The sequence below is a fragment of the Elephas maximus genome, chromosome 19 (assembly GCF_024166365.1).
Source record: "Elephas maximus indicus isolate mEleMax1 chromosome 19, mEleMax1 primary haplotype, whole genome shotgun sequence".
NCBI lineage: Eukaryota > Metazoa > Chordata > Mammalia > Proboscidea > Elephantidae > Elephas > Elephas maximus.
This window is the reverse complement of record NC_064837.1, coordinates 69,283,206-69,310,786: the sequence shown is the minus strand read 5'-3', so window position 1 is coordinate 69,310,786 and position 27,581 is coordinate 69,283,206. Positions and strand designations below refer to the sequence as shown.

The 27,581-nt window shown below is 53.7% G+C and overlaps 1 protein-coding gene and 1 pseudogene across 1 annotated transcript in view; one reads left to right on the top strand and one right to left on the bottom strand.

Annotated features, from left to right (window-relative positions):
• The window catches only part of RBFOX3 (RNA binding fox-1 homolog 3), a 551,245-nt gene that overhangs the window by 205,271 nt on the left and 318,393 nt on the right, over positions 1-27,581 (top strand). The gene's annotated exons all lie outside the window — the stretch shown is intronic.
• Positions 1-27,581, bottom strand: part of LOC126063198 (basic proline-rich protein-like) — a 54,259-nt pseudogene that overhangs the window by 25,614 nt on the left and 1,064 nt on the right.

The window sequence follows — 27,581 nt, the reverse complement described above, 5'->3', positions numbered from 1 at the left end:
TGCTCCATTGATTTCGCAAGGCTCCAGATTTAATTAGGTTTTCCAGTTTTCCGCCTGTCCTGGGCCAATCACTCCTTAAAACAGTGGAGAATTCATTGCACCTGCTGTCAGGAAGCTCTCTCCCCAGTTAGAAAAATAATTAAGCCATCATCACACATCAGGAGTAATGAGTCACCATTTTTCATTCGGTTTGCAGGTTGTTTGTTTTCTTCTGCGCTGGCAAAGAAGGTGCAAACTAAATTTGAGCAGCTGCCAAGTGGATCTGCCTTCCTTTGCCTCATGCCCCTTCCCTCGCATCTCCGCAGAGAACCCCATTTCTCCTTGAGGGGTGCTGCTGGAGATAGCAGCTCCAAGGATGCAGGCTTGGGTACTGGGCCAAGGGGAGTCAGTGTTTCTGCCCTTTCTCAGGTAGCTGCCACCCAGGTGGCCACTGTCCAGGTAAAGTGGGAGGTGGCACCTGTTAGAGAACCAACACCTTGGCCCTGCAGGTAGCTCTGCTCTTCAGGTGCCCCCACATCTGGACACCAACAGGGTCCCAGGAGACCCTTCACCTGTACACATACCCAATAATCTGGCCCCTGTCAGATCAGCCCCCATTTCAGGATCGGGGACTAGTGATTTGGGGATGGCACGTTAAACTGCCACATCTGGCTTGGGTATCAATTCCATAAAGATATCTGGGTGGGCACTACTTGCAAACTCCTGGGCCAGGGGCTGTGGGGCTCATAGGGGTGCCCCCTCTCAAGGGATCGCAGGCTGGCTGGAGGGGTCCCCGTCAGCCAAGAGCCTAGGCACTGTCCAGGTGGGCTCTGGGAATTGTGGTGAAGGGGAATTGATGTGGTGGTCTGCTTCCGTAGAGATTTACAGCCTTGGAAACACCGTGGGGTCACTATGAGTCGGAATTGGCTTGATGACAGTGGGTTTGGTTTTGGGCATTTTTGGGGGGGGGTCATGGGAGTCACTGGGTGGACCCCACATGTCCCAAACAGGACTTTCTCTTTCCCCACACCCATTTTTGCCCCTTCCGGGGGCGGGGGGGGCACAGTTAATGTGGTTGGCTGCTAACCGAAAGGTTGGAGGTTCAAGTCCACCCAGAGGTGCATTGGAAGAAAGGCCTGGAGATCTACTTCTGAAAAGTCAGCCATTGAAAACACTGTGGAGCACAGTTCTACTCTGATACTCGTGGGGTCGTCATGAGTTGGGGTCGACTTGATGACAATTAGTCTGGTCTGGGAGCCGGGGGCCTTCCTAAGTGCGTGTCCTGTTTCTTTCCCTTTAAAAGGAAGAGAGAAGGAAACTGGACCCCTCCTCCCATGGGTCTGGGAACACCATGGGCTGCTGGGGGAGGGGGCACTTCTGAGGGCAACTGTGAGCCAGGCAGCCCTCTAGAGGTGAGATAGCCACACCTGGAGATCCCAGCCTCGCTCCCTGCTTCCCTGAGGAAGGTAAACCAAAACAACAACAAAAAAACCCGAAACCCATTGCCATCAAGTCGGTTCTGACTCGTAGTGACCCTATAGGACAGAGTAGAACTGCACCATAGGGTTTCCAAGGAGCACCTAGAGGATTTGAACTGCCGACCTTCTGGTTAGCAGCCATGTCCCTTAACCACTATGTCACCAGGGTTGGGCAGGAAATCCTGGATGCTCGGGCAGAGAAAGGGTCTGCAAATGGTTTCTGCTGCAGAGGTTGATCACACCAAATAAACAGGCTTCCTTTTGGACAGTTGCTTTTGTTGACTCCCTCATGGCTGTGTCATTTTTTATAACATGCCTATGGCTCAAGAAGGAGTCTTTCCTTTGGGACTTAGAAGCTTTTCTTGTTTTTTTTTCCTTTCTATTTTGAAGAATGTTTGAATGTTTAAGGAGGTAGTACCCACATTTCGCCACCTGGTGGCGCACATGAGCAGTGTGAACCTGGGCATGGACTGTATTTTTTAGAGCAATTTTGGGATTCTCGAAAAATTGTGAGGAAAGTATACCGCATTCCCCTATGCCTCCTTGCCCCCCTGCACACAGTTCCCCTGTTACTAACACATTACATTTTCCTGGTACATTTGTTACAGTTGATGAATCAGCCTTGATACATTGTTATTAACTGAAATCCATAGTTGACACTGTTTTGTTGTTGGCTGCCCAGTGGATTCGGAGTCATAGCAACCCCATGTGACACAGTAGGACTGCTCCACAGGGTTTCCTAGGCTGTGATCTTTATGGGAGCAGATTGCCAGGTCTTTCTCCCATGGAGCCATGGCCAATTTGTGCTGTATAGTCCTGTGGGTTTTGACAAATGCATAATGTCATGTGCCCACGAGGACAGCATCACACAGAATAGTTTCACTGCCCTAAAAATGCACTGGGCTCCAACTGGCAGTTCCCTAACCCCTGGCAGCCCAGCTGCCATTAACTTGATGATCTCATGAGTTTCAGAGTAGAACGGTGCTCCACAGCGTTTTCAATGGCTGTGGTTTGGGGGGGAACACTGGGGGCGTAATGTTTAAGAGCTATGGCTGCTAACCAGAAAGTTGGCGGCTTGAATCCACCAGGTGCTCCTGGGAAACCCTATGGGGTAGCTCTACTCTGTCCTTTAGGGTCACTGTGAGTCAGAATCGACTCAATGGCAACGGGTTTGGTTTCGATGATCTTTTGAAAGTTGATTGCCAGGCCTTTCTTCCAAGACACCGCTGAGTGGATTCAAACCTCTAACCTCCTGGTTGGTAGCCAAGCGCTTAACTTTTTGTACCACCTTGGAACTCCGAACCCCTAGCAACCACAGATGTATTCACCATCTCCATAGTTTTGCCTTTTCCAGAATGTCGTATAGTTGGAAACCATACAGTGTGCAGACTTTTCAGACTGGCTTCTTTGAGGCTGTATTTCTTCCTGTTGTGTACCCACCCGATCCCATCTGTCCTCCTACAGGGACCAAGTCTCTGGGCTGGGGACACCGGGGTTGGTGAGCCTGAGTTTTGGGGCCTTTTGCTTGGTTCCTTCACTGTCAGACTTTCCCCCACTCTGTACCCTGTCCCCAGGGAAGCAGCTCTAGTCCTAATTCTACTCGAGATATGAACATGACTAGAAGCCTGGTAAGTCTATTGTTTACACAACTCCTTAAAGTATCTGTGGGTCAAGGCAAAAAAAAAAAAAAAAGAAACCCTTTGGCATCGAGTCAATTCTGACTTATGGCAACCCTGTGCGTTACAGAGTAGAACTGCTCCATAGGGTTTTCTTGGCTGTGATCTTTACAGAAGCAGATTGCCAGGCCTTTCCTCCATGACATTGCTTGTGTGGGTGTGACCTGCCAACCTCTGCGTTAGCAGCCGAGTGCAATCCTCTTGTGCCAGAATGAGTGATTCTGAATGTCTTCCGACTTTTTCTGAGCAATGGTGAAATATTTCTGTGTTCTGGAAGCTGGAGCTAGATTATTCCTGTGTTAGAGGGATGAGGAAAATGTGAACTTCAAGAAAGAGCTAACATTCCTCTTACTAGCTGCATCCTTCTGAGAATGGAAAGCAGCTGAGCTTGGAGACTCGGGTTGTTCCAGGTGTTCTCCAAGGAGGAGCTGTTGTTTTCCCTGTGCTTGCAAAGCACAGTGCCATGAGGACAGAGGGCAGGAGAAATGCCTTCTTCAGGCATGAACATTGTTTAGTCCTTGGGGTTTTAACCGGGAGTTTTCCCACTGACTTAAAGAAAGGTATCTTCCTTTTCCCTTTCTTTCTGTCCCCTGGGAATGTGCACCACCGGGCCTTTGCAGGGCTGCCGTTGGGATTTTGCCCAGTTGAACGGCCCACAGTGGTGAAGGGCTATCCCGGGACCACTGCAGTGAAAAGACAGAAACGCCATACAGCCTCTCCATACAAAACCATCTCGTCTACAGCACGAAAACCCTTCACAGAAATTAAACGCGGATACTCTCATTCTGACAAAAACTGTATATCAGCCGGGAGACGCTGAAGTGGCTGTGGTGCCTGGGCAAGTGCCCTTAACTCCTGTGCCTCAGCTTCCCCACGTGTAAAGTGGGAATAGTAATAGTGCTCACCTGAGGAGTCGCGGGGAGTGAGGTCAGTTCACATGTGGAAAACAGCTCACATCGTGTCTGGTTCTTAGGAAACGCTGTGTGAGCACTGGGTGGTTACTTGTCCTGGTTTTGTGTACTAGCATTTCTCTAGGCAGCTCTGGTTTCTCAGCCCCAGCACTGCTGACACATGGGGCCATTCTCTGTCCTGGGGACTGTCCTGGGCCTTGTAGGCTGTTGAGGAGCGTCTCTGGCCTCCACCCTCTCGGTTCCAATAGCACCCCCACTCTAGCTGTGACAACCAAAATCGTCTCAAGACATGGTCAGCTGTCTCCTGCGGGGGAGGGCAGGGGGGTATGTGTGGCAGAATCGCTCCTGGTTGAGAAGCACTGAAGCAGTGTATGAAGTATGCGTATTTTGCTTGTTAATGAACCTTATCAAGCACCCTGTCACCAGGCCATTCCAGTGCACATCCCAGCATGTCCCCACACACTTAGATACCACAACGCCCCCAGGTTTTTCCATTCTCCCAATACGGCAGAGCAAACTGGTACCATGAGGCCTTGGTCCTGGCCAGGAGTCCCTTAGGGCTGGACACTCCAGTACTTGGTGGAGGCTCAGAGAAAGTTCTGGAAGCTGTCCTTTCTGATGCAGCACGAGACCACAAAGGCCCAGGCTGCGCTGTCCGCGGGAGCTCAGGGCATCCCTCCCGAGTCCCACGCCTGCTGTCTTGCATCCACAAAGCTGTGGGTAGAGGCCCTCATTACTGCTCAGTGCAAACCCAACTGTGTAGTCTTCGCTAGGCTGCCTGAGCCTTGGTTGAGATTTTGGAAGTAGACCACCAGGCCTTTCTTCCGAGGCTCTTCTGGGTGGATGTGAGCCTCTAACCTTTTGGTAAGCAGATGGGCACATTTGCTGTTTGCATCACCCAGGGCCTCCAGTGCCCAGAGTGGCCCCCAAGTCTGGGTGGCAGATTCATAACTGCAAGATTTCAGTAGGTCCCCAGGAAGCGGGATTCCCTCCTGGTGCTAAGTGGTGGTCAGCTCCATCATACTTCTGCCAGGCTGGGATAACTTGTCCCCTAGAAGTGGCCCTTTAAGGCAGGGAGCGACGGGGCTTGCCCAAGACAGAGCCTTAAAATGTTCCCACCTCACCCTGGGCCAGCCTCCATCCCGCTGGCTGCCCACTCAGCTGCGCCCCGCCCGGCAGCACTGTGCTCTCTCTCCAGCACTGACCCCTTGCGTGCTCCCCAGTGCTCCTGGAAGACAAAGGAGCTGAAGCCCTCCATGGTGGGAGGGGCGAGGGACGGCAGCATTTCGAAGTTTGCAGAGAAGAGCCACAAAGGCGGGGTTTCTAGCTGGTAAAATGGGAGTGTTAGCATCAGTGGTACTCAGAGTCGGCGGGCAGACGGTGCTGGTCTGTAGACTGTGTGCCACCAGCCCATGATGAGATGGGCATGTGTTCCAGGACATTCACAGGAACCTGGCATGGCCACGCCACCAGAGCTTGTGGCCAGCAGCCTCGTCTCATTGAGCAGGGTGCCGATTGTCACCTAGTGAGTCCCATGGGGTGACAGGCACCAGCCTGCGAAGGTTGGAAATAAAACAAGCAAAATACTTGAAAAGCCCTGGTTGCTCATATCAGGCCGATGTCAGGACTGTGAGGCGATGCTGCCTCCCAGCCAACCCAGATGATGGTGGGGTCAGGTGCCACTGGGGTGTTTGTCTGTCTTTAAGGATGCCCTGGTCCTGGAAGGTTGTGCTTGGCGCTCAGTTCTCGTCCATCCTTCACGGCACCCCCTGAAATCGTACCTCCTCTAGAACGTCTGGAAGCACCCCCTCTCTGCACCCCACCATACTTCTCTCGACGGGCGCTTATCCTGGTGTCCCCTCACCCCATCATTGGCCCTCCCCTCCCCCTCTTCTCCCACTGGGCAGAAGTTTGGTGCATAGTTACCTGAGCCCAGGACTCATGGAGCCCGAGGCTGACAGGCAGACAGCACTCGAGAGCCTGAGACCGCATGCGGATGGGGAAGGCTGCTCTATTTGGAAAGAGAATATATGCAAAGTGGTCTGGGGAGAGGAGAGAGCAGCTTGGCCGCTGGACAGCCGTTTATTCTGTGGACGTGATCCGGGGATCTCCCTTATGTACTGGGTCTCAGGAGGTCTGGGTCTTTGGCACGGGGGTCCTATCGCCCTGGAGTGGACACACAGAGGAGCAGGCCTGGCGCCCCCCCAGCCCAGTCCCCAGATGCCAGCCCCTAGGTGTCCAGAGGGCCCACCTGTGCCTGGAGGGCTGAGACTCTGTGGAAGCTGCCCCATCGCTCCGGACAGGTGGCCCTGGAGCCCTGTCCAGGCGTCAGCAATGGGCTGGCTGGCCGTGGCCTTGTCCCTCTGCATTGCAGGGTGGCAGGGAGCAGCCACAGCAGCCCTGCGCCGTGGGTGGCCGTGGGAGTGATTTGTTGCTAGCAGAGGTGAGCTGCGTGCTCCAGCCCTGGAGACGGCGCAGTTCTCAGCTGCTGTGTTTTTCCATCCTGCACCTTTCGTCCTTCCCTCTCAGATACCCAGGCCCCCTGGGCCCAGGAGCTGATGAATCAGATTTATGTGGCCGTCAGTGTCCCAGGTGCTACTGCCAGGCAGGGAGCTAGCGGATGGCCTTCAGCGGACAGCTCCAAGCAGTGCTGGCCAGGGCCACGAGGGGGAGCCAGGGACCGTGGCATAGAGAGAGGTTTCCTGGGGTGGGGGTGGGGGATATTCACCTGGCTTACCCCAGACTCTTGGATTCACTCAGCTTTTTCTCCTTCTTTTTTTCCTCTAATAAACAAGTTAACTTGGGTGGGGGTGGAGGGACCTTACTGGTAGAAAAGGTGCACCTGGGCCTTGCCTCGTTGCTGTTGGCGGGTGATCTCACCTGTAGGTTGTCTTGTTGCTATTAGCTGCTGCTGTTTGTAGTCAGCCCTCACTCATGGTGTCCCCATGCACAGCAGTACGAAACACTGCCCGGTCCTGTGCTATCCCCATGATCTGTTGTGGATCAGGCTGTTGTGATACACGGGGTTGCACATTTTCAGAAATAGATCACCAGGCCTTTCTTCCTAGTCTGTCTTAGTCTGCAAGCTCCACTGAAACCTGTTCAGCATCATAGCAACATGCAAACCTCCACTGACAGGTGGTGGCTGTGTATGAAGTGCATTAGCTGGGAATTGAACCCAAGTCTCCCGCATGGAAGGCGGGGATTCTACCAATGAACCACCACTGCCGCCACTAACGTGTGAATACTCGGACTGAATTATGAAACCAAAAGTTAGTGTCTTCAGTAAAGGTTCTTGATCTTGTTAGAAAAAAACGCCTTGTAACTTTTTTTTTTTAAATCTCTTGTTTGCATCATAGCTCATGATATCCTTTGCATTGCAAGTTTTACTGGTATTCTTGCTTGGTATTCGAAGTTTGGGGACAGGAAATGTGTGTTCATTCATTCATACTTGATAGGTATATGTTAACATAAACAAGAAGGAAGCAGCCTCAGAGAAGTTCCGAAAGAGTAGTAATATATCAGTCAGCATAAGCTAGGTTATGCTCAGTAACAAACGGCCTCACATCAAAGTGCTTTAACAAATACTGGTTCATGTCCAGCTCACATGACATTGTGGGTGGCTGGGGCCAGTTTAGGAGGCCCTGGGTGGTACAGTAAGCACTTGGCTACTAACTGAAAGGCTGAGAGTTCAGATCCACCCAGAGGCACCTCAGAAGAAAGGCCTGGGAATCTACTTCTGAAAAATCAACTATGGAAAATCCTATAGAGAGCAGTTCTACTCTCCACACATGTGGTTGCCGTGAGTTAGAATTGCCTAGATGACAGCTGGTTTTGTTTTTGTCTTTTTTGGGGGGGGGGGAGGCTCAGCACAGCATTGTTGCCACCCTCACTCCAGGGTCCAGACTCAGGGTGCAGCCACATCTCCTGGTTACTAGGGAAACGGAAAAGAAATTGTGGTGAAGTGCACACGGGATCTTAAAACTTCCACCAGAAGTGACCCCCCACCAATTCACCAGCCAAAGCAAGTCATGTGACGGTGTCTCACTTTAAGTGGGTGGAGATGTGCGTCCTACCCTGGGCCCAGCAGGAGAAGGTTCCGGAAGGTTGTGAACAGCCCTGGTGGGCACCACAAACACCACCACACTAACTTGTACCACACACCTAGGGTCAGCACTGCTCTCCATGTGGATGTTATTGTTGTGTGCCATCGAGTCAATTCTGACAGCTCTGCACAAGACTTAACTCACGAAGTCTTCACAGCCCTGCCATGCACAGAGGGTTAAATAATGAGCCGAAATAGCCAGCCGAGTGGCCTGGCTATGGGTCCGTGTGCTGAATCGCCTCCCTCTGCTGACTGGGTCCCATTCAGGACACACGGTCCCATCAGTGGCCAGCGAGGAAGAAAGGAGACGGTGAGGTGAGGCTGCCTCGTGATCTCCAGGTGTCCACCGTTGACACTCCCTCGTTCCACAGGATGGAGACAGCCGATGGCAAGAGCTGGTGCAGAATAAGGAGGTTAGAAATCAGAAGAGAGGGACAGAGAGAGAATGGAGGAAGGGAATTGACTTGACGGCAATGGATTAGTGAATATACACACTTGCTTTCCCAACACAGCTATGGCGCTTAAGAAGCGGCTCTTAGTTCTTCTGTCTGACCACTCAGAAATAAAAAGTTACCCCATGTTGGATGTTCACGGCGGACCAGGCAGCAACCTGAGTGCTTTTCATGTCTGATCTCATTCCTCACCCACAACAGGCAGCAAAAGATGTGCAGTGAATAGCTCCATTTAACAGATGGAGATGGTGAGGCTGAGAGGCTAAGGAATGGCCCAGAGTCGACCTGCCAGACCTCATCACCTGTGTCCAAGACAGCAGAAACCCTAGCCACCAGCAGCCTTGGTGGGGGCATGGCCATGCACGTTTCCTTCCACCACGGGGCAGCACGTGTCCGCTCAGCTTGGAATCCAGGCAGGAAGGGGCCTGAGATTTTCCAGTCCTGCCCCTTCTTTTACAGATAAACTGAGGTCTGAGAGGAGTGTGCCCTCTCAAACACACACAGACACTGGTTGTCATGCAGGGCCTGGTGGCCCCAGTGTCTGCAATAGCCTCTGCACCCCAGTACACATACATGCACACACACGTGCATGCAGACACATGCATGCCTGTACATGAAAGCATGAGAGCACACATGTATAAATGCACACGTACACATACATGCATACCCATGCATGCATGTGAGCGTGCATACATGTGTGTACCCACACACATACATTCATACAGATACACACATGTGCACACACATGCATGTGAGCACACATGCAGATACATATGTGCATTCACACACATGCACACCCACACACGTGCACATATACATTCACACCCACATATGCATGTGAGCACACATGCATGCACACAGGTGTACACATGCATTCACACACATACACACTCGCATGCACACCTGCACACATGCATGTGAGCACACATGCAGACATGTGCACATTCACACACATGCATGCACACACATGCACACTCACTCACATGCATGTGAGCACACACATGTGACACACATGCACATCTGTACATGCACACTCGCACACACAAACCTCCCTGCCTGGGCCTTGTTTCCTAGTTCGTCCCACAACTGTGTGGTTAGTACGGAGCCAGACTGAAAGCTGGCATCTCTAGTTGGGTAGAGAAGTCATGCAGCTGAGCCTTTAGATAATAATGCAAGAAAGACATCATTACGATATCCATTATTAAGGTGAGGAAACTGAGGCTCAGAGAAGTAACCTGCCTAGTCCTCCCTAGTCAGGATAGCAAAAGCTGGAACTCTAACCCGGGTGTGCTGGATTTTAAAGCCCTTTGCTCCCCGGGGACTGCTTCCCTGACAACAGGTCGGCAGGTGGCAGGTGGCAGGTGAGAGGTGCTGGTACATGAGACGAGGGGAGTGTGTGGCCTGCTGGGCTAAGGAATTTGGATTTCATTCTGTGGGCAATGGGGAGCCACTGAGGGTTAAAGAGGGAGGGGAGGTGTATGATGACAGTGATGTTTTAGGGAAATTATCAGGGTAAATCTGAGGAAAGAGAGCCAGATATCAGGGAACCCAGGTGGAAGGGGTTAGAGGCCCTCAGACATGAGGTCTGAAGGCTCCGATGGGAAGTGGGTTGAGGAGAGAATTTGAAGAGGAAGCAAGAGAAACTGCCAAGGAAGAATCCACGGGAATTGGTGGCTGTGAAGATGGGAAGGGGGAAGGGAGAGAGGGCAGCAAAGCTGGCCTGGGGCCCCGGCGGGTCCGAAGGTCCCGCCCTCCTCTCCCCACGTGCTGGGATGAGAGGCTTCTGGGGGGGTGGGGAGGAAGCTGCCTGGTGTGAAGGGCTCCCCAGCCTCAGTGGTCCTGAATGCCCCTGGTGCTTTGCTTAACTTCCCAGCACCTAGACACCCACCCAACCCTCCTTCTAGTAATTTAGGACAGACGGCGCACTTCCAACTTGCCTGGATCCCAAACGCATCTTCCTGTAGCCCCATGTGCCCATGTGTGTGCCCGTGTGTGTGTCCGTGTGTGTTAGACTGGCAGCTGGCCCCGCATGGGATCTAACCCATCACCCAAACACGATGCTGCACACCCATGATGTTAAAACTCAACAGGAGACAATCTTGTGGCAGAACCAAATGAAGTGTGGCGTTTTAGGGCCTCCACCTGGGCTGCTGGTGTTTTATGTGTTTGAAAGAGCAGGATGCAGTGGATGGGTGCCCCACCTGTCTCCGGGAGGACTCTGGGTGGTGGAAGCCGGCACAGCGTCGCCGAGGCTGAGCGGGCCTTAGAACTGTCGGAATGCAGCCTGGCACTCGCACTTTGTGCAGCGGGCCGTGGAGGGCTGGCTCTGTGACCAGGCCTCTTCTCCTTGGTGAAAACCTGCTGTTTTGGGAACATAGAGAACTGCATTTCCAGCCTTTCAGGACTGGAAGACGGCCCCCTGCTGCCTAAATCTCCTCTCCTGCAAGCTGTCGTCCTTTGTGGCCCTGAGCAGACTAATCCATGTCGATTGCTTTGGGCAGCAGTTCTCAAAGTGAGGACCATGGACCAGCAGCAGCCACCTCGCCTGGGGACCTGCCAGGAATGCCAACTCTTGGCCTCAGGCTCCTGCTCTGGACATCAGGATTCAACGTGTGTGTGTGTGTGTGTGTGTGTGCGTGCACGCACTGGGAATGTGTGTTTTTATCACTGGGCAAGTGAGTAGGCACCCACCCCAGGCCTAAGCATCAGACACTGGGCGGGTGGGGAAGGAGGCACAGCCTGTGTGTTCACGAGCCCCCCTAGCTGAGGTGATGCTCCATCAAGTCAGACCCACAGAGTTAGAGATGTGCTGGTAAATGTTTAAAATGGGCTCTTCCAGAGGAAAAAAATAACCTGTCGTGTCTGCCAATTTCCATGGTGTAAATACTCCAGAGAGGATGAGAAGGTGAATCCAGGCCCTGGAAATCCATTCCAAGGAGCCTTCTGGGGGAGTGTGCCCTGGAAGACCCCTCGCCCTAAAAAAAAAGAAAAAAGAAAAAAATCCCCAAACCTTCCTGCTTCCATCCCACATGACTACTGACCCTCACTGGACCCCCAGAGTAGAGTGAATGGCCGAGGGTCTCTCTTGTGAGTGTTTGCCTGGAGGAGCAGGGGAGAGGGGGAGGTAGGGGACTCGGCACTTGGGAAGGTAACCTCCTCCCTGGGACCTGGCCCTTTCGCTCCTGGAGCAGACCTCTGAATGGGCCTCACCCTCAGCGTCCACTCAGCCATCTGGCTGCCTCTGGCTCTTCAGCGTGTGGTCATCCAGGAGAATGAATGTGCAGAGAAGGGCAGGCAGCCCTAACACAGGAAGGGGAGGTTGGGTCAGAATGGAGCGGGTTTTAGGAAAGACGTTTCGATTTGACGGGATGGTACACAGGTGGTCCTGGGCTGAGCAATGATGACCGAAAATAGGAAGGTCTGCCCGGCTGGAGGGCGCGGGCGGGGCTGCTGTTAGAGCAAGTGGGGTGAAGAGGTGAAAGCCCGGACTGGGGGGCCATGAGGATGCAGCGCAGAGGGGCAGCTGAGAGGTCAAAGGCACGATGCACGTGACAGATATGAGGACGGCCTTGTCACGCGTGCTCACCGACCCAGAACCCCAGGCTTTCTTTCTGCTCAGAGGCCGACCACGCCCTTCTCACCCAGCCACAGCCTTCTCACCAATCATACAAGGTCTGAGGGGCGGGGCCTAGGCCTCCCGCCCATTCAGAGCCTTCTCACCAATCATACAAGGCCGGAGGGGAGGAGCCAAGGCCTCCTGTCCATTCACAGACTTCTCACCAATGATACAAGGCTGGAGGGGAGGAGCCAAGGCCTCCCATGCATTCACAGCCTCCTCACCAGTGATACAAGGCCGGAGGGGAGGACCTGGCCTGAGGCGGCTGGGCAGGTGGGAAGGAAGCATGGGGTCAGGAGGGTGATGGCCTGAGAATTTGCTGGGTGGATTTCCCGGAGCTGAGGCCCAAGACCGGGGTTAGGGATGGGGGTGCTCTCTTCCTCCTCTCCACCCCCTCCTCCTTCCCTCTGTCCTGGAAGTGGGGTGGTGGGAGAGAGGCTGGGGGAGGCGGGTGGCCACGCTCTGTGTGGTGCTGCCTAAATTTGCTTGGATGGAGAGGGGTGAGGTGCGGGTGGGTGGAGGCTTATGAAAACGCAGCTTCCGAGGCTCTCCTCTGGGTGGCGTGGCTCGGTGTGGTGGGGGGGGGGATCTGGGAATGTTTTAATGAGCAAACTCCCCTCGCCACCCACCCAGGAATGCTTGTCACCACGCACGTTTGTAACCCTCTCAAGTGCGCATTCTGGTCTCCTTCCTGGAAAAAGGTCCAGAGGGCGCAGGTCCTGCTGGTGTGGCCCCCCTCACCTGCACTGGCGAATCTGCAGGCTGGGGGCACACGTGTGCACATGCACCAGGATCTCGTCAGAACCGCTTATTGCAGAGGGAAGAGGAAGCTTAGAGCTGCGGGTGGCGCACCGGCGCTAACAGGATTAGAGGGCCTGGTCCCGGGGAGTTAAGGGAGGGCGCTCCGTGCAGGCTGGAGAGCGAGATTAGGGTGGGGGCGGGTGACTGCATTAGAGGGCCTGGTCCCGGGGAGTTAAGGGAGGGCGCTCCGTGCAGGCTGGAGAGCGAGATTAGGGTGGGGGCGGGTGACTGCGGTTCGCAGATAAGCCGGGTGAGCGGGATTACTAACGAGGCCGCTGCGGTGGCTCCAGGCAAGGGCGGCGGGGACTGGGGCTGGGCCAGGGCTCACACCTGGGGCACCTGCGGAGGGGTGGCAGCCACAGGAGGGCGGCACGGGGAGCTGCTGGCCTTATTCTGACCGCGAGGGGGCGCTGCGTTAGCGGAAGGGCGTGGGCCGGGAACACCTGCACGTGAACATGGCCCCGCGCGGGCGTGAGCCTTCCAGGAGGTTCCCTGAGCCCCGGAATCGCCGTGCACCACCCACCCGTCTTTCTGCTCTTCTAACTCCCAGCTTTGGTGGATGAGGAAGGAACGAGGAAGGAGCATGCGGGCTGGGGCATCTGGACACAGCTGGAAATGTTATGTTTTAATGTGTTGTTTCTTTTTTAATTGAGCTGAAAATCACATAACTTGAAATCAACTGTCTAGAAGTGAACATTCACGGTGTTGTGCAACCACCACCTCTGTATAGTTCCAGAACATTCTCATCACCCCAGATGAAACCCGGTACTTATTAGGCTGTTGCCCCCATTCCCCCTCCCCCAGCTCCTGGCAGCCAGTAATCTGCTTTCTGTCTCTATGGATTTACCTGTTCAGGACATTTCATATGACGGGAATCAGTCCATAGGTGGCGTTTTGCGTCTGGCTTCTTTTAATCGGCAAAATGTTTTTGAGGTTCGTCCACGTTGTAACAGGTGTTAGTACTTGATTCCTTTTTATGGCCGAATAATATTTTACTGTATGGTTATACCACATTTTGTTTACCCATTCACCTTTTGGCTATTGTGACGTGACAATGAACGTTGTTGTATAAGTATCTGTTTGGGTCCCCGTTTTCTATTCTTTGGGGTTTATACCTAGGAGCGGAATTGCTGGGTCATATGGTAACTCCGTTTGACTCATTGGGAACCTGCCAAACTTTTCCACGGCGGCTGCACTGTGTGACATCCCACCAGAAATGCAGGAGGGTTCCAGTGTCTCTGCACTCTCACCAACGCTTGTTATTTTCCATTTGTTTGTTTTAAAATCCATCCTAGTGGGTGTGAAGCGCCGTCTTGTGGTTTGGATTTCTATGTCCCTAATGGCTAATGATATTGAGCACCACTTGAATATGTTTTTGAAAAACTCAGGGAACCAGCTCCACGAGTTGAGAGACAGGATGCCCTTCGCTGAGGCTCCTCCCTTGGTCAGGGGCCATGCTTGGTGCTCTGGAGACTCTGGAAGGGCCAGATTTCTTGACTCCTCACAACTCCAAGCTCAGCCTGTGGCCGGAGCCCCCTTGTCCTGGCCTGGAGGCTGTGTGGGGGTTCAGGGTCCAGGAGCAGCAGGGAGAGGCCAGTAACCCTTAGTCTGTGTGGTCTTTGTGCCCAACAACACACGCACATGCACACACATACGTATAAACACATGCAGCTGCAAAACACATGCACAATACATACCTGCACAATGCTTGCACACACATGGACACATACATGCACACACACGTGGACACATGTAGATGTACCCTCAGGCACATGCACACATACATGCATACAAGCACACATGCACACACGTGTGCAGGTCAGCCTGGTCTTGCACTAGGATGCGGTAAGGGGTCAGCCCCCCACCCCTCCTGGTCCTGGGGCCACTAAGCTGTGGTTACAAGTGTCTCCAGGAGTAAGGGGGATCTCCTGCTGCCAAGCGAGAAGCTGACCTCTGCACCACCAACCTGAGGCCCTCCCAGGACTTGGCCGTGCTCTCGGGGCACCTGGGGCCTCTCGGTTTCCTCCTCTAGAGTAGCTGGTGAGCGGCTGATCAGCTGAGCCTGGGGCCTGTTGGGCCATGTCCATCAGACTCTGGCTGAACCAGGGGTGTGTATCCTGGAGCAGGCCTGGAGTGAGAGCTGTGCCTGTAGACACATGGGCCTTGTTTTCGGGGCTCTGATGAGGCCGCTCCCCGGAGTGTCTGGTGCTTGACATGGTGTGCTTCCCTTCTTGCCTGGGAATTGTTAGTCTAATAGGGCTGGTTTTTTGGCCCCTACGGATGCTGATGTTTGTGATAGAAAGCACACAGGTACCAGACTCTTTGCACATAGATCGTGTAAAGCCTCCTCAACTGCATGAACAAACGCTCGTTGCCACCCAATTAAAATGGGCGATCAGCAGGGTGATCAGCATGAGTATGGCTAGACTGTGCCCCCGAGGCCCTGCTTGGACAGGTGGACCCACCAAAGAACCTTCCAGAACTGAAGAGAGGCCCCAGGAGCCCTGGAACCTCTGCACTGGGAGTCCCTTTGGGCCCCTGAGTCCTGCCCCTCCATGTCCAGTAGTAGAGACCCTGGGCGGGGGGCGGAGGGAGACAGTTACAGGGGAGTAAAAGGTGGGTTTCTGCCCCCCAGGTGTCTGCAGTCTAATTCGGATTTTCTGGCTCTAGCTGCCATTGCAAAATGTGATTCTGCTGCATGGGCTGTGAACCTTGGGACTGAGGGGGCCGTGCCCTGACAGCGAGGTCAGTGGAGAGACAAGCGCTTAGCTCCCTCGGCAGGGCAGCGGTGATGGGGACCCTGCTCGGGGCAGGGAGCTGGGCTGGGGTGGTCTCTGCAGTTCCTTCCCTGCCCAGGGTGCTGGGGGCCCCAGAGGGCAGGGGGATGGGCATCGAGGACTCTCTGAAAAGAGGAAAGATGGGAGGGGTTGGGTGTTGAATGGAGAGTTCACATGGACCCTCCAAAAAGGCTTGGCTCCGTAAGGGACTTGTTGGGGAACAGGACACCTCTTTCCTCCCCTCCACCTGCTCCAAGGTGTGCATGCCTCTGCCACTTACTTGTGGGGAAACAGAGGCTGGAGGTGAGGGCTCTGGCGCTGGACAGACCTCCCCGAGCCCTAGCTCTGTCACTCCCCAGCCATGGTGTTCAGACTAGCAATTCCCTTGCACTTACGTTCTGTTTCCCTGCCTGTCGCAGTCAGGTGAGGATAATGGTGCTCGGTGGTAGAATTCTCTCTGTCCATGCAGGAGACCCAGGTTCCATTCTCAGCCAGTGCACCTTATGCACAGCCACCACTCACCTGTCACTGGAGGCTGGCATGTTGCTAGGAGGCTGAACAGGTTTCAGTGGAGCTTTGAGACTAAGATGGACCAGGAGGAAAGGCCTGGTGATCTACTTCCAAAAATCAGCCAATGAAAACCCTATGGATCGCAATGGTCTGATCCACAACTGATGGTGGGAGAGGCACTGGACTGGGAATGCTTCCTTCCATTGTGCATGGGGTCTCCGTGAGCCAGGGCTGACTCGACAGCAGCTAGCAGCAGCAACAACAACACGCGGGTGTGAGCACCCACCTTGGACGGTGTCATGAAGGCTGAGCATGGCAGCACATGGGTGTTTGAGAGTAAACCCCACTGGGATGATACGAGAGGCAGGACCCAGCCCTGATCACCCCCTGCTGGGAGCAGCCTCAGACATCCCCCTGGAACATCCCTGGCCCCCTGCCCTTGCAGAATGGGGGCACCCTCTTCATGGGGTCCATCTGTCTATCTGTGCCTTGCGTCCCCCTCGTGATCCTCAGGGTCCTTAGAAGCGTCTTCGTAGAAGCCAGCTCTCGGCCTTAAGTAACCTTTATGCGGATGCCTGCTGCTCACTGGTGGCAGAGGAGTCCTGGCCTGTTCCACCCTCCTTTCTCCTGCTGGGGGCTCTTTTCTGATCTGCCCTGTCAGTGGGCCCTGGGAGGATGCTCCCTTCCCCAGCTTCCCGCCCCCCACCCCCCAGCCTCTACCCTATTCTGATCTTTCTCCTCCATCTTTGCATTTCTGGGCAAGTGGCTTGTGCGAGGCAGGTAGGCTGAAGAGGCCTGGGTGTGTATGGGCTTGTGCAGTTTTCAAGGGCCAGTGGTGGGGGGTGGGAGGGGAAGCTGGGAGCACTAGTCTCACAGAGGAAGGTGCCTACCACTGGCTGGGCCAAGAAGGGATCTGAGAAACCACTTAGGACCCTCTCCAGCCTCGGGCAGCTTCCTGGGGAGCAGCCAGCACACAGCCACTGATGGTGGGGTTACCGCCTCCCATCCCACCTTGAAATATCCCGCAGGAAAGGCTTTTTGACACCGGACTCTGAGCCAACAACAGTCGGCCAGCATCCATGTATTGGGTGGTCAGGGCTGGCTGTGGGTGGGAGTCCATGCAGGGTTTCTCACAGCGGGGCTGACAGCACAGTGGCCTGCTTCTGCTCTTCCCTGTGTGGGTGACCCAGCCAGCACTGGATACACAGGCTAATCTGCTGGACCCCGCCCTGGCCAGCTGTGGCCTTTCCATGTGTGGCCCCTGGGTCTGGGGTTTTCCTTGCCCGTGGTGGGCTGGCCAAGCTGGGACATGTGAGTAGTTACAGGGCCCCTGCTCTCTGATCCGGCCCCATCTCTTTTGTGTGGATGTGGAAGCTGGCCTTGCAGATGCCACAGAGAGGGGACATTCTGAGGGTCAGAGGGACCTCCGAGGTCACACTGCCCACCTGCCGTCCCCAGCATGCTGGGATCCCCTGCACAGATTCCTGCCTCTGAACGCCGATGTGCTGGGGAACTTACTACCTGCAGGTGGAATATCCCCCTTGCAAGCAAAAAAGAAGTTTCTGAGAGGACAGGGCTGGCGGGGGCGGGGGCGTGTCTGGGGAATGGCTCTGCCCCAGTCACTATGAGCTCCTAAGCCACCCTACAGTGAGGACCCCGAGACGCCACCTCTGGGGAGAATGATTTGCTTCCCCCAGCCTCACTGGGACCCCATGAGCGAGGGTGTACTGGAGAAGCCCTCTCTGGCCCCTCAATGCCCGAGGCAGGTGCAGCCTCCCTGCCTGGGCCAGCTTGACTTGACCGCCACCTCCCAGCAGTGACCACTTTGGAGGGTGACCTCTCCTTGGAACCCAGGGACCAGAGATGGGCTGCCTTGAGCCCACAGGTGCCAGTGACAGCCAAAGGTGAGAAGGAAGCAGAGGCAGAGCCCCAGAGGTGCCCAGAGGGGTATAAGATGCTCTTGTGCCTGCCACCCACCTGGGGTGGGCATACCGGGGTGCATACCTATGAGGGAGGATGGAGAAGGGGGAGAGGCTGTGCCAGCTAGCCCAGGCAGGGGAGGGTGCTGGCAGGTGTCCTTGCCTGCAGCTGTGAGGATGTCTACCCAGCCCGGCCTTGCTGTGGGCATGGAGCCTGACCTTTGGAAGGCTGCCTTCTAACCCCATGTCCCACTGTGTCCAAGACCCTGAATCCTGGTCTTCTCAGTGGGTGGTGGTCTCTCACCCTGGCCTTTCTCACAGGCTCTGATTTTTCAGCTCGCCCGGGGCCTTGTGGTGGGGGGACACAGCACCACTGAAATGAGAACCTGGAGATGCCAGGTCCCAGGGTTGGCTAATGGGGCCACCACTCCCCCCGGCCCCCCTGTGGTTTCCCTGGGAAGTGGTGTGAGTTCCTGGGACTCCCGGCCTCAGTCTGGTTCCAAACCACGTGTTCCAGACCTCTCTTGGGGGGGTGGGGGGGACGCCCACAGAGAGTCCCCAGGACCCCCAGGCTGTCCTACGCTCTGCTCCCACATGGAGTGCTTTTCCACGCAGGGGCAGACGCCCGCCATCTGGGTGGGATCCCTCTGGGAGGAGTGTTCCTTCAGCGATGAAATTTAATCAGCAGCAATTAATTCTCTGTCAAGAAACCCAAGATTTTCTGCTATAAGAGGGAGAAAAAGTGACTAAATCTTTGATCAAACAAGGGTGCGTGCTGAAGGCTGGATACAGTTAACTACATCTTTTGGGGCGTCACTGCTGGTGGGGGGGTAGCGGGCCGGGCCCCTGCAGAACACTCGCAGAGGGCTGTGGCCATGTGGCCCAGGATGGGGGCCTTCCAGGCAACCACCCCTCCGCGGAAGCTGGACAGCCAGGGCTTCAGAGAGGACTGAGGGCGGAGGGGAAGGTTCGAGCCCAGGGGAGCTCTGTGACGTGGCGCCGTGAACACAAGAAACCCCTTATTCCACCGACATGGCCTCATTTCCAGGCCCCTCTGTGCCGGAGTCTCAAGGTGCACAGTGACCAGATCCTGAGCGCCACAGTTTGGTGACGGCTACAGTATTGATTCTACACTCTGAGAGTTAGTGTGTGTGTGTGTGTGTGTGAGACAGACAGAGAAAGAGAGATGGAAAGACAGAGAGAGGAGAGAGAAACAGGGATGTAGAGACAGGGAGAGAGACAGAGTGAAAGGAGGCAGAGAGAGAAGGACAAAGGAGAGAGACAGAGACAGAGATGTAGAGACGCCGAGACACAGAGAGAGAGAGAGAGAAGGAAAAAGAGATTGACTTAGAAAAGTACCCTTTGCCACACAGCCCCCAAGAGAAGGTGAGGTCCCAACAGTTAAGCCCATCACTAAGATAATCTAAACCATCCCTTCGATCAGTGTCCTGGCCCCCCTCACCCCCAACCCCCCGCACTTCACATCTTATTACCAGCTCTGGCCCTGAGACTCTTAGACAGCCCACGGCCCTTGTGTCCTCTGCGTGGCCCCTCTGGTAAATGCTCCAGTCATGGCAGCGGGCGCCAGGGGTGAGGTGGCAGGCGGGCTCCCTCCTCCTGGGGTGCCAGGAGCTGGGAAAGGATGGCATGGCAGGACCCCAGGACCTCGATGGCTTCAGAAAGTGTTTGCAAGGGGTTGGCTCTGAAGCCTCAGAAAGGCATGTCCGCTGAAGGTTTGGGCCCATTTGGAAAGGGTCCTGGGAGGGGGGATGCTGTGGGCAGGGCCCCTCTGCAGGGGGTTCGGCTCCCCAGCAAGTTTCTCTTGGACCGTTTGAGGGGGCTCCTGCCTGCGTCAGCCGTCCTAGCTGAGGCTTCCACAGTAGAAGACTCAGAGATGTCCTAAAATCAACCAGTTGTTACCGTTGTTGGGTGCCATCCAGTTGGTTCTGACCCATAGCAACCCCACGTACAACAGAATGAAACACTGCCCAGTCCTGTGCCATCCTCACAGTCGTTGCTATGTTTGAGCTATTGTTGCAGCCACTGTGTCAACCTGTCTGAGTTTGCCTAAAATCCACCAGGGCGGCCACAGTGCACCACCCACATGTGTGGGCCCTTGGGTAAATACAATTTTTTTGTTGTTGTTTTCTTGGTCGCTCTGATGGCAAGACTCAGGCTGTTTGGGAACACTATTGGTGGGATACAGACAGAAATGACAGAAAACCACTACCCCCACCCCTCCCCTGAGTATACAGCAGGTGCCCAGAGGGAGGAGGCTGTGGTCTAGGGTGCTGGTTTCCAGGTACAGCAAATACGTGAGAGCCTGCTGCGCAAACCCGCTCACACGGACGGGCCCTTGACTTCTGTCGCCAGCCGCACAGCAGCTTCACAGCAGCCAAGTCTGGAGCATGGTGCGTGGAGACCAAGATGGGGCCACGATTTAAACCCTGGTGAGGCCCCATGTTTCCTTGGGTCTCAGTGTGCTGCTGTCTCATCTCCCTGGATCCTCCCCGGGATGCTGTGGGGTTCCCAGGTTGCACCATGTCGGGAACCGAGGAACAGGCTGCAGTGAGGCAACATGGGCTGGAGATGGAGAAACTGTGTCAGCTGTGGTTAGTGTGATGGTGCAACTCAGATTTGATTTTCCCTCTCTTGGGTTCCTCTTTAGCATTTTGTTCCTGTCTATCATGGATTGAATTGTGTCCCCCCAAAATATCTGTCGGCTTGGCTGGGCCTTGATTCCTAGAATTGCATGATTGTCCACCATTTTGTCATCCAATGTGATTTCCCTGTGTGTTGTAAATCCTGTCACTATGATGTAATGAGATATATTAGAGCCAGTTATATTGATGAGATCTATAAAATTAGATAGTGTCTTAAGCCAATCTCTCTTGAGATACAAAAGAGAGAGGCAAGCAGAGAGATGGGGGACCTCATCCCGCCAAGAACGCAGCACCAGGAGCAGAGCACGTCCTTTGGGCCTGAGGTTCCTGTGCTGAGATGCTGTCAGACCAAGGGAAGATTGATGACAAGGACCTTCCTCCAGAGCCGACAGAGAGAGAGCCTTCCCCTGGAGCTGGTGCCCTGAATTTGGACTTCTAGCCTCCTAGACTGTGAGAGAATAAATTTCTCTATGTCAAAGCCATCCCTTTGTGGTATTTCTGTTATAGCAGCACTAGATGACCAAGTCACTGTCCATCTGCGTTCCTGAATAACCACCTGTAGGGCCATTGAGGAGGCATTTGTGGTCCAGCGGTAGGATTCTCACCTTACGTGTGGGAGACCCAGGTTCGATTCCCAGCCAATGCACCTCAACAGCAGCCACTACCCGTCTGTCAGTAGAGGGTTGTGTGTTGCTGTGATCCTGAGTAGGTTTCAGTGAGGCTTCCAAACTGAGAGGGACTAGGAAGAAAGGCCGGGCAATCTACTTACAACAATTAGCCAATGGAACAGAATAAGCAGGACAGAAATAACGAGAATGTTCACGGATCGTGAAGAATGTAACCAATGTCACTGAACGACTTGTGTAGAAATAGTTGAGTGGGAACCTAAGCTACTGTGCAAACCTTCAATGAAAACACAATAAAATATTATTAAAGAAAAAACAAATAACCCCCTATGGATCACAACTGTCTGATTTGAAAGTTATCACGGGGATGGCGCAGGACCAGGCAGCATTTTTTTTTTTTTTTCAGTTCTCTTTCTGTTAGTTCGAGTTGCAGGGTTAGTGTTTTGTTTTGGCCCTTTCTTCTTCTTTTTATTGTACTTTAGATGAATGTTTACAGAGCAAACTAGTTTCTCATTAAACAATTATTAAAGATACCATTTAGTGACATTGGTTGCCAACCCCATGACATGTCAACACTGTCCCCTTCTTGACCTTTAATTCTCCATTACCAGCTTTCCTGTCCCCTCCTGCCTTTTCGTCCTTGCCCCTGGGCTGCTATGCCCATTTAGTCTCATTTTGTTTTATGGGCCTGTCTAATCTTTGGCTGAAGGGTGAGCTTCCAGCAGAGTGACTTCATTACTGAGTTACAAGGGTGACCAGGGACCACACTCTTGGGAGTTCTCCAGTCTCTGTCAGACCAGTAAGTCTGGTTTTGTGTGTGTGTGTGAGTTAGAATTTTTTTCTACATTTTTCTCCTACTCTATCTGGGACCCTCTATTGTGATCCCTGTCAGAGCAGTCAGAGGTGGAAACTGGGCACCATCTAGTTGTACTGAACTCAGTCTGGTGGAGGCTGTGGTAGTTGTGGCCCATTAGTCCTTTGGCCTAACCTTTCTCTTGTGTCTTTGGTTTTTTTTCATCTTCCCTTGCTCAGGATGGGGTGAGATTAGTGGAGTATCTTAGATGGCCCCTCACTAGCTTTTAAGACCTCAGACAGTACTCACTAAAGTAGAATGTAGAACATTTTCTTTATAAACTGTTATGACAATTGAGCTAGATGTTCCCCAAGGTAATGACCCCCACAGCCTTCAGCCCAGTAATTTGGTCCCTCAGGGAGTTTGGATGTGTCTATGGAGCTTCCATGACCTTGCCAGGCAGCATTTTGTCCATTGTGCACAGGGTTGCCATGAGTTGGGGGCCAACTTGACAGATCTTCCTGGAGGCTTCTGGTTGTGGAGGGGTTCCCGGACTTTGGAGAATGAGAAAGGAGAAGGAGAATTCCCTTAGAGGGGAAGTCCTGCCCTCAGCCTCACTTCTACTTCACATCTGCGTGGGATGGCTTGTTTATTCATGCAACAAGCATTTTTAAGCACCACTGTATGCCAAGCCCTGTGCCAGCTGATGAGAATACAGAAACCAAAAAGATCCCCTTCCTGACCAGCCCTCAGGAGCCCGCAGTCTAGAATCGCTGTGCCCTGCATGGCCGCCATGAGCCACGTGAGTCTCTGGAGCACTTGGAGTGCAGGACATGCGGATGGCAAGGCACTGGGAGTGTCAGACCCACACGGGATTCCAGAGACTCAGTAGGAAGAAAGGAACTCAGGATACCTCATCAGTCATTTTAAATATTGATTATGCATTGAAATGATATATGTTTAGGATCTATTGGTTAAAGAAGATATTACCTTTAACGTCCCCTGTTTCTTTTTACTTTTTGCCATAGTCTCCTAGTGCAGCTGTAACAGAGACACCACAGTGGGTGGTTTTAAAGGACAGAAATGTGTTTTCTTGCAATTCTGGAGGCTAAAGTCCAAGTCAGGGTCGATTCCCTCCTTGTCAGTACTCCCGGGTGTTCCTTAGTTCCTTGGCTTGTAGACCATCCTCAAGTGGCGTCTGTCTTCCCTCACGTGTGCGTGTGTGTGCATGTGTGTGTGCATGCATGCATGTGTGTGTGCACCTCTGTGTCCATTTGCTTTTTTTTATAACTTCGAAGTGAGTAGATTTAGAACCCACCTACTCAGGTCTGACCTAATTAGCATAATGTAGAAAACCCTCTTTCCAAACGGGATTATAGCCCCAGGTACCAAAACCCAAAACAAACCCCTACCAAACCCAATTCACAGCAACCCTATAGGACAGAATAGAGCTGCCCCACAGGGCTTCCAAGGCTGTAATCCTTAAGGAAGCAGACTGCCACATCTTTCTCCCAAGGAGCGGCTGGTGGGTTCAAACCACCCACCTTTTGGTTGGCACCTGAATGTGTGACCATGGTGCCACCAGGGCTCCTAAAGGCACAGGGGTTAGGATTTCAACACATTTTGGGGGGACACAATTTACTCCATAACATTTTTGTAGTGCGAACCCTACGAAAAAACTAAACCCACTGCTGTCGAGTTGATTCCAACTCAGAGCAACCCGATAGCACAGAGTAGAATTGCCCCACAGGGTTTCCAAGGCTGTAAATCTTTACGGAAGCAGACTGCCGCATTTTTCTCCCCCAGAGTAGCTGGTGGGTTTCAACCACTGACTGACCTTTCGGTTAGCAGCCAAGCGGTTTAACCACTGTGCTATCAGGGTTCCCTAGGGTGACCCCCAGAGGACTTAAAGTATATCTGTGGCTCACATTACGCATCTGTTGAACACGGCTGGTCTAGAAGCATGGGCGGACTTGTTTGCTGACAGTTACATGTTCCTAAGGGAATGATACTCAAAGGTGGAAGTGCGCGTTGAGTGGCATGTAAAGTGTGGCAGGCACGGAGCGGGACTGTCCCGGCACCGGCAGGCACAGCTCAGGGCTCCTGGTTCTGTTACAAGCTTGTCCGAGGCTCGGGTAGTGCATCTAGACTACTGAACTCCACGTCTGGCTTATAGTCGGTGCTCAACGCGTTTCAGTCCTTGTTGGATGGTGCCAACAATTTGTGCTCAACTACTAAGCTAAAAGCTGGCAGTTCTAGCTCATCTAGTGGCGGTGCAGAAGAAAGGCCTGGCAAACTGCTTCTGTAAAGATTACAGCCCAAAAAACCCTACGGAGTACAGTTCTTCTTTGCCATGAGTCGGATTCAACTCGACAGCATGGGTTTGGTTTTTGGTTTCGTTTGTGGATTGAATTGTTTCCCCTCCCTGCCCCTTCCCCCCAGGAAAAAAGATATATGTAAGTCCTAATCCCTGCACCCATAAATGTGACCTTGTTTGGGGGAAATAAGGCTTTTCCTTTGCAGCGTTATCAGTTAACGAAGTCATATAGGAGTAGGCTGGGTCCTAAAACTAATCCCTTCTGAGTGGCTTGCTGGAAGGACAGACCTGGGAACAGAGTCACACGCAGGGAGAAGACAGCGCATGAGGGTTGGGGTACAAGCCAAGGAATGCCAAGAAACGCCCAGGGCTCCCATAACTGAAGGAGACAAGGAGGGACCTTCACTAGAGACAACACACAGAGAGCACGGCCCTGCTGACGCCCTGAATTCCGACTCAAAGCCTCCAAAACTGGGGGAGAATACAGCCCTGGTCTGTAAGCCACCCACTTTGTGGTGTTTTGTTACGACAGCCCTAAGACAGCCCCTTCCCCTGGGCTCTCATCCTCACCCATTTCTCTCTAGTTATCAGAAGACGAGTCCCACAACGAGTGCCCCTTGCTGCTTGCCGCTCAGGACAGCCCCTGAGACCCAGGAAGGACTTCTGGGTCGGCCGAGGAGGCTTTGAGCAGCACTGACGTTGGCGTAGCTTTTCAGGCCTTTCCAGGGCCAGGAGCGGAGGGGCGGCCTTAGGGCGGTGGTCAGCACGTTGCGGTGAGGGCAGCCCTCATTGTGAATGCGCAGCCTGCCAGCGGCCATCACAGGGGCCCTGGATAAAGTGTTCCAGAGAAGATAATTGAAAATCAAAAAAGACTGTTAATATGATTAGGCAGAGCCGTCGCTGGATTGTTCTTCATCAAAAGAGATTTAATTTTGACATGCAATTAAATCCTTCTGCCCTGTTAGCTGGAGATGGGCTTGGTGGCCTGGGGGAGGGGCGGCCAGAGAGGAGGGGCAGCTGAGAACTGTGGGGTGGGCGTGAAGGATGCTGAGGATGTGGGGAAGACAGATGATGGCAGTGGGGTCATGGAATAGGGGAGCAGGGGGCTGCAGTGGGTCGAGGGAGCTGCTGACAGAAGATATCACACAGGTGAGGGAGGGAAGACTTTGGGTGGGGAAGCCACATGGCCAGGGGGTGGGGAAGCTTTACCAAGAGGACGGAGAGATGTGGTCACTTTGGAGGGGGCTCCAAGACGCAGGCGCACATCCACGTTGGCTTAAGGAATTGTTCTGTGACCCCGTAAAGGAATTATTCTGTAATCTCGCCTGGCGCTTGGTCATGTGTGTAGACTGGGACCACGTCCTGGGAGCCTGAAATCACAAAATACCCAGAGTCGGACGTGAGCCTGAACTGGGTGTGGTGGGACTTGGTCTAGGAGGGGAGTAGGCAGGCCCGTCCAGGCCCCAGTCTCTGGGTGCCCTTATGTCCGCCTGCCAGCACTGGACTCCCTGGCCCCCATCAGGCCAAGGCCAAGGCCCACTGCAGGCCCACACTTTTGTCTGCCTAAAGGCAGTGTTGTGACTCTCACCAACAGAAAAGAAAGTGGTTTTAGTCTAAGGTCCTGGGTGGTGCAAGAGATTTGCCCTCGACCGCTAACTGAAAGATTGGCAGTTCAAACCCACCCAGCGGTACCACAGAAGAAAGGCTTGGCCATCTGCTTCCATAAAGATTACAGCCTGGAAGATCTGTGGTGCTCAGTTTTACTCTGTAAACACAGGGTTGCCATGAGTTGGAACTGGCTTGACGGCAACTGGTTTGGTTTTTTGGGTTTTTTTTGGCGGGGGGGGGCAGGTGTCTGCTTAAAAAACTCATACATGCTTATTGTAGGAAATGTGGAAAATTGAGGAAAGTGTACGAAGTAGGAAAATGAAGCTCTATTAGGTGATTTGGGCGGATCGTAAAACAAAATGAACAAAAAGGAGGGAGAATTAGAACTTGGGCCCTTGGACCGTCGGGTTTATGAGAGACGTTCTGGGCAGGTCATTCCCCCAGGCTGTGGCCCCGAGGGGCTTCTGAGTGTGACCCACTGTGCGCAGGGCCAGTTCTCACACTGGGGACATGTCAGTGAGCACAACAGACACATACACCACCCTCGTGGGGCTTAGTGGCAACAGGCAGACAAGTAAATCCATGTGGCTAACAGTTGACACGCTCAGCTGCTAACAGAAAGGTGGGAGGTTCAAGTTCACTCCGAGGTACCTCGGATGAAAGGCCTGGCAATCTGCTGCCCAAAATTCAGCCACTGAAAACCCTCTGAAGCACAGTTCTTCTCTGACACACATGGGGTCACCATGAGTCAGAGCTGACAACTGGTGGATTAGCCGTGGTACATGCCGGAGCTGTTGTCGTATGTTTGGGATGGCGTCTTGAGGTTGGTGGCTGTGGTGGCAAAGGTCGTGGAAGGTTGGATTTGGAGTAGATGCCACCCCATAACAGCTTCTTGAGGTGGGCGCCCTCCTTCCTGCTCTGTCTTCAGGAAGCAGAAGCTGGGCCTAGAGCACTTAGATGGCCAGATGGCGCAGTGCCAGGAGTCCAACCCGGGACGTGGGCCATCCAGTCCAGCAGGCTCCCCACAGCATGGGCAGCCTGGAGGGGGGATCCCGGGCAACAGCCTCCACTGTACCCTGCTGGATGTCCATGGTGCTGGGGAGAGAAGGCTCTGGGCCCCCTGCTGGCACCCAGGCAGGGAGAGTGTCACCTCTGAGAGCCAGGATCAATGTGTGGTAATTAGCAAATACCTATTAGGCCTGACTCTGGGGAGCTGGGGGTAATTGTGTAAAATAGCTTCATTAACACACTGACACAGGCTGGCCTGAAGGAAGGGCGGTGGGCAGAGGGAGGCTGGAGTGGGAGTGGGGGGGAAGCTCCGAGCCCAGCCGTGTGCCTGTGTGTTTGAGT